Source organism: Euphorbia lathyris, chromosome 5 (assembly GCF_963576675.1).
Source record: "Euphorbia lathyris chromosome 5, ddEupLath1.1, whole genome shotgun sequence".
In the NCBI taxonomy this organism is placed as follows: Eukaryota; Viridiplantae; Streptophyta; class Magnoliopsida; order Malpighiales; family Euphorbiaceae; genus Euphorbia; species Euphorbia lathyris.
In genome coordinates this window covers 85,973,845-85,981,596 of record NC_088914.1, presented here as the reverse complement: position 1 = coordinate 85,981,596, position 7,752 = coordinate 85,973,845, and positions in this window count along the sequence as shown.

Sequence of the window (7,752 nt, the reverse complement as noted above, 5' to 3'; positions counted from 1 at the left end):
GCTATGAGATAGCAATACTTTTTTAATGTGGAGAGCGTTGGATGCCCCCCTTCTTTTTAAGACTGGAATATTGATATTGTTGCAATAAAAACTTTAAAAAGAACATAGATAATAGAACAATTGATGTTTATTGATAGGAGAAATGCTTTACTACAGCAAGCAGGTCTTACATGTGAGCCTCGTTAAAACCTTTAATAAGAAAAACCACATGGGAAAAAGCTTACTAAAGGAAAAAGAGTACTCAAGACCGTTTGTACACTTTATTTTCTGATAAAATATTTGCGGAGATTTTGGAGGTTCCACGTGCGTGGCAATATGTCCCCCTCCATGTCTTGAATCTTAAATGTGGCGAACCCAATCTTGTCCACTATCTGATATGGACCCGTCCAGGTGAGCCCTAGCTTGCCCTTCCCTTCTCGAGACTGGATTTTGTCGGCTTTGCGGAGCACGAGATCTCCCACATTCAGGTCTACAAGTTTGACATTTTTGTCATGGTAAGCGGCGATCCGCTGTTTGTATGCTGCCATACGTACATAAGCCATGTCTCTTCGATCTTCCACTTGATCAAGACTCTCTTTTAATCTGTGGCTGTTATCCTCCTCGTAGTAGAATGCAACTCTATCACTTGGGACCAGTATTTCAACTGGGATTACAGCTTCTACACCATGAGAGAGGGCGAATGGTGTTTCTCCTATGGCCGTTCTAGGAGTGGTGCGATACGCCCATAGGACGCTTGTCAACTGATCCGCCCACTTCTTATCATGCTCACCCAATCTATTCTTTATTCCTTTTACGATCGTCCGATTCGTAACTTCAGTCATACCGTTGGATTGAGGATAATAAACGGAGGCGAATCTGTTCAAAATGCCCAACTTCTCACAGAAAGTTTTGAACTCGCCACAGTTGAACTGCGTTCCATTATCGGTGATGATTGTGTGGGGTACACCATATCTTCCCATGATATTGTCTTTAACAAATTCCACCATTCGTTCTGCAGTGATGGAGGAGACAGCTTCGACTTCTACCCACTTGGTGAAGTGATCTACTGCCACTACCACATACTTCCTTTGTCTACGAGTGGGAGGAAACGGTCCAACGATGTCAATTCCCTAGATGGCAAAGGGTCTCCCTTCAATGATGGGCCTCTGGAGATGTTTGGCAGTATGTGATTCATTCGCATAAATCTGACAACTCTGGCAAGATTCCACCAATTTTTGTGCATCAAACTCGGCAGTGGGCCAATAAAATCATGCTAACCTGGATTTATTCAAGATGGAGGCGGATGCCTCATGGGCCCCACATGATCCCCCGTGCAGCTCCTTGAGGACTTATTGTCCCTCTTCTGGCAGAATACATTTTAACCAAGGATGGCTAAATGATTTTCTATAGAGGCAATCGTTGATTATGGAGAAATAGGCCGCTTTCCTTACGATCCGTCGAGCCTCCTCTTTAACGATGGGTAGAGCTCCATCTGAAAAATACCGGTGAATGGATGTCCGCCAATCATCCTCTATTGTTGTGAGTAGGGATACTTCTTCGGAGGCGAAGGCCGAAGCAGCTTTAACCTCGAATAGACATTGCAGATCTGTCCAGCTCTCTTCACTGGAAGCCATTTTTGCTAGGTGATCTGCTTCGGTGTTTGATCTTCGGGGCACATGGATCAATTCCCATTTAGTTTCTTTAGCTTCGAGGTGATCCATCAATTTTTTGACCTCGTCCACATATTTGGCCAAAATATCATCCTTTACCTCGTAATTTTTTATCACTTGATTAACCATCAACTTGGAGTCACTATAGATCACGATCCGCTCGGGAGTGATTTCTTTGAGCAGGCGCAACCCCAATATTAGAGCCTCATATTCCGCCGCGTTGTTGGTTACATGGAAATCCAACTTCGCTGCGTACCATAATTTTATGTACTAGGGGCCCTTAATCACGATACTTATACCATCTCCATCTGCTGAGGAAGCTCCATCTGTGTACATCGTCCACTCCTCTACTTGAGATTTAGGGAGATTCACTCCTTCTTCGGTGAATTCATTCACAAAGTCTGCCAAGACCTGACTCTTCAAGGCGGTCCTGCTCTCATATCGCACATCAAACTCTCCGAGGCGAATTTCATTTCCATTAATCTCCCTGAAGTGTCCGGCTTTTGCAATACCTTTCTCATGGGTATATTCGTGCGAACTATGACAGTGTGGGCCTAGAAGTATGGCCTAAGGTGGATTTCCGTGGTGACAACGGCCAAAGCCATTTTATCAAGTTTAGAATACCTGGTTTCAGCATCCTTCAATACTTTGCTCACGTAATAGATTGGATACTGCTGGCCATCCTCTTCTCGTATCATGACTGTGCACACAGCTTTATCTGTAACCAAGATATACATGTAGAGATTCTCACCTTTTAGGGGTCGGCTCATCATGGGCGGTTCTATGAGAAATCATTTGATCCCCTCGAAAGCCTTTTCACAATCCTCATTCCACTCGAATGCCTTTTGCTTCTTGATGACCTCATAAAAGGGCTGACACCTACGAGCGGAACAGGAGATAAACCTGCCCAAGGCCACGATCCACCCGTTGAGGCGTTGCACTTCCCTGATGTTCCGCGGTGCTTGCATTTCCAGAACAGCCTTAACCTTATCGGGATTTGGGCTCACTCATTTCTCACTAATCATGAACCCCAAGAACTTTCCATATGTCGCACCAAAGGTACATTTTTCCGGGTTCAACTTAATATTGTGACGTCAGAGTACGTCCAGTACCTCTCTTACATCATCTGCATGCTTTTCCACAGTGGTACTTTTGATGATCATGTCATCCACATAGACAAAGTAGTTATCACCTTTGCTTTCCGCCAATATTTTGTTCATCATTCGCTGATAAGTGGCACCTGCGTTCTTAAGCCCAAAGGGCATGACTTTGAAGCAATAAGTGGCTTGGTGAGTCACAAACGAGGTCTTGATTCTATCTGAAGGCTCCATCGGTATTTGATGATAACTTGACTTTACATCTGTAAAGAAGTACATAGCATGTCCGGCGGTTCCATCTACGAGTATGTCCATACATGGCAATGGATAGTTGTCTTTGGGACAAGCTTTGTTGAGATCCGTAAAGTCAATACACATGCAGTAGGATCCGCCTGCCTTCTTTACCAGAATGACGTTCGCCAACCATTGTGTATAAACTACCTCTTCAATGGTGTCCGCCCGTTGGAGCTTGGTGACCTCTTCCTCTATCACCTTATGCCTTTCAAGGCCATGGTTTCTCCGTTTCTGAGCTACAGGAACTGCGTCTTTGTCGATGTTAAGTTTGTGAGTGATCACGTCTGGACTGATCCCTGGGAGGATCTCATCCTTCCATGCAAAGACGTCTTCTGCTTCATGGAGAACCTTGGTGATTGCTTCTTTAACTTCACCTTTGAGCCCTTTAGCCATTCACACCTGCTTTTCATCCGCCATGAGGTACATTTCTGTCTCGCCCAAGGCCATTGTGACGAGTTCCTCTTCATCTTCGACCTTAGATTGGGGACGAATCATTAGTGATGCCGAATACGTCTCCTGAGCCACCTTTTGGTTCCCTCTCATTATTACACCTCCCTTGGCCGTGGGGATGTAAAGAGTTAAGTGGCGTATGGAGATAAGGGCTACTGCTTCGGAGATAAAAGGCCGTCCGAGAATAATATTGTAGGCTAACTGACCATCCAAGATAGAAAATTCCAGATCGCCCTTCTAGAGCTGATCCTCATCTGCTAACTCACAATCCAATGTTACCTGGCCTTTTGTCTGGATGGTATGTCTAGTCACTTCCAGGATATCCACTACGGTTGGTTCTACTTGGATTGGATCAACCATGAGTTTGGCAAAAGCATCTCTTGTGATGACATTGCACGAGCTCCCTGTATCGATCATCACTCTTTTCATCTCCCAACCTTCCACAATCATAGTAATGACCAAGTCATCTGCATGAGGAGAGATTTCTGGACCTACGTCTGCAAAGGGGCGATTCAACGATGCCCTGTCAAGAGCGGTGGTCTTCGCCTTTTTCAGTATCGGTTGGTACCCAGGTCCGCCTGCTATGACGTTGATGGTACCCTTTCCTTTCTTCTTTGGGTCTTCTCTGGATCTATCACCATCTCCCTTCTTGCCATCATTTTGGATGAACCGATCCAATTTGCCTCTCTCAATGAGACGTTCTATTTTCCGAGCTAACTCCCAGCATGCATCTGTGTCATGACCATTTTTCCTGTGATATTTACAATAATTTTTAGGATTTTTACCAGTATTGGTGTACTCCCCCCTTTTGGTTCGGGGTATGAAATGCTCCGTTTGTGTTGACTGTTCTCGATCCATATAAGTACTTCACTTTTAGAAGTATTGAGAGGCGTGAAAGAGGTGACAAATGAAGATTTGTTCTTAGAACCCCTTCGCCGGCTTCTAGAGGAGGAATCCTGATGCTTGTCTTTTTCTCTATCCCGATGGCGAGATTCTCTTTTGTCCCTTCTAGGCGGAGATGGTGATTCACGGTGAATGTCATCTACCTCCATAAAGTCTTTGCAGCGCTCCATCAATTCTTCCATGCTGGTGGGCTTCTTTCGAATTAGATCCTCCTGTAAACTTTTACAAGTGGTGTTCTTTACCAGAGATTCCACTGCCATGGAGATATCCACATCAACAATTTGTATACACAATTTGTTGAAAGTGTTTACATACTCTCGAAGGGATTCGTTCGCCTTCTACTTTAATTCAAAAAGCTTCCTTGACTTGACCACTGGAGGGATACAGCCGGCGAATTTAGCACAAAATTCTCTGCTTAATTGATCCCAACTGTCTATCAAACCAGGAGGTAGAGATTGGAACCAGCCATAAGCGGGACCTCCTAACGTGGTGACAAACATTTTGTAGAGCACTGGTTCAGTTGCACGGTTGAGGCGAAGCAGTATTCGGTATTTTCTGACGTGGCCTCTGGGTTGTCCGCCCCCGTTTATATAGCGAGATTAGGTATTTTAAAATTCCTATCCGTTTCCTTTGCCTCGATCCAAGACGTGAAGGGCGAATCTCTATTGGCGCATGGGTTATGCCTGGCATTCTCCTCATTCATACGGAGCACCGCAGCTCGAACTCTGTCGTCAAAATTCTCCGGATCCGCCCTTGGGCGGCCCCTTCACGGAGATCTGCTTGGAGAAGATGAAGAACTGGATCCTGATGATGGATCTGAGGGTGATCGTCCGCCTCCGCTTCCTCGTCCGCCTCCGCTTCCTCGTCCGCCTTCGTTTCCATGCCCACCTCCTCCTCCACCTGCACCACCTCCACCCTGTCCGCCCGGGGGAGTTTGACCGCTACCTCCTCCAGAGCCTCCTGCAGGAATGCGCCCATCATTCCCTTGGTGTGACGGTGGTGGTGGTCTATTTGAGCGTGGTGTCTCCACGGGCCTTTTCCTCTGTCTACGTCCAGTAGATGGGGGTGATCTGCCTTGACGAGAGGATTTCGGTCTTCGGGGCGAAGGTGATTCAGACCGTCTACTTTTCTCTTTTCTACGCTTTTTGTGTTTTCGCCCTTCTGATCCGCCCAAGGAGAGATTCGACCGTGGTCGCCTTGGGATATCTGATCCGTCTAGATTTAACCCATGGCTTGCAGATCCACCAGGAAGAGTTTGATCGTTTCTTTGACTTCCTCATGCGCCAGCAGGGAATAACTCCCGATTGATTGGTCGTTCTCCAAATGCCGCCGTGGAAGTTACCATGGATTCCGTATTGTGAGCTTGGAGAAATGAAGAATTGAGGGCGTTTGACCCTAGAGTCATTTGGGGCCAAGATGATACCGTAGATATGGGCGCCATGCTCCAAAGCGGAGGAATGATCATGAATGATCGTAGGCGATTACTCGTCTCAGGGCCAAACTTCTCTCCTATTGCTTCGGCACACATGTTGATGAAAGCATCCGGGGGCATACTACTTTTAGCTTGTGCTGTGGGAGCAGTTGAATCAGCACGCCCAGCACTAGTTACTGGTTAACTCGCTGGTGTTACTAATGGTGTTTCAACCCCTGAGGAGGGATTCTGCTCTCCATTTGTCATATTTTCCCTAACATGAATGGAAACCCTTTATTTGATTAAGGATTCCACCTTCACCGCACCAATTGATGCCAAGCGGAGAAATTCTGATCAACTTCCGTCCCTGTGGGGGCGTCGTTGGGTTCGACGGGGGGAAGCTCCGATGCCAAAGTCAGTAAGGAAGAACAAGAAGGCAAACTGAATTGACAAATGGTAAGAATGAATGTGTACCTTCATAGCCTGAGACGTAGGCTATATATAGCTAGAAAGTTGTAACTTTCAGTAACTAGTAAGTCTCCATTAATGTTCCATTAATGGTAGACCTGTCCACGGGCCCGGGTACCCGCCCGGCCCGCCCAGGCCCGTGTGCCTTGGACCGGGTTTGGACAATAAAAATTGTTCATCGGCCCAGCCCGGCCCAGCCTGTGCACTTGGGATTAATAAAAATAATACGGGCCGGCCCAGCCCGGCCCGCTTATTAATATTAATTAATAAATATATATTTATATATTAAATATTTACTTTTAAGTATAATATTTATTTTTTTTATAATTAACAATTATATATATATATATATATATTTAGGTGGGCTTATATGGGTTGGGCTCGGGATTTGATTTTTAAGCCTGAGCCTAGCCCGGCCCGAGCCCGCCTAAATTAATTGTGGGCTGGGCTGGGCTTGGGCTGAGCATTTTTACTTAAAAACCCGACTGGCCCGGCCCATGGACAGGTCTAATTAATGGCGATTACAAGTTACCTTTAAGCTGGCGGTTAGCTAATTGATAATTCATTAATGGTCTTTATGGCCGGGTCGGCCCAGCCGTTCTAATGGCGAATGAGTGTTCAAGGAGATTCGCCTCATAGGTTTGCTGGCGGGTCTCTTTTGATGGACCTTGGTGATCCGCCAGTCGGATCCCTTTGGAGGATCAATACGCAATGTTCTTTAGGTGAATATCCCTTTTGATCTTCGGGATAATATCTCAATGTTATCATAGCGTATATCACATACTCCGGAAGATTTGAGAAATATTTGGTTAATATCATGTTTGATCCTTCATCTTTTTATAATCTTTTAAACATTACTCTAAATTTTTAATTTACACATAAAACCATCAAATTAACTTCAAACTTATTCCATAGCACCAAATAAAAATTACCTACCTAATAATTATAATATATATTACTATCAAGGTATAAATTCTAGAAATTTAGACCCGGACGTGACAATTCTTCCTACCTTAAGAAATTTCGTCCTCGAAATTCACATTCTCTAATAAACTCCGTAAATCAAAGAAACGGTTCAGAGAAATTGATGATAAATATGAAAGAAAAAAAAAGAAAAAAGGAAAGAAAATAATATATAGATGATGAGGATGATGATCGAGTATATCACATACTCTGGAAGATTTGAGAAATATTTGGTTAATATCATGTTTGATCCTTCATCTTTCTATAATTTTTTAAACATTATTCTAAACTTTTAATTTACACATAAAACCATCAAATTAACTCCAAACTTGTTCCATAGCACCAAATAAAAATCACCCGCCTAATGATTATAATATATATTACTATCAAGGTATAAATTCTAGAAATTTAGACCCGGACGTGACATATATACTTTCATTAGTTCCTTTTCCTGATACGCTTTAAAATTGCTCTTGACTGTTAACGTTAGGTAAAATTGCACTATTTTAAACGCTAG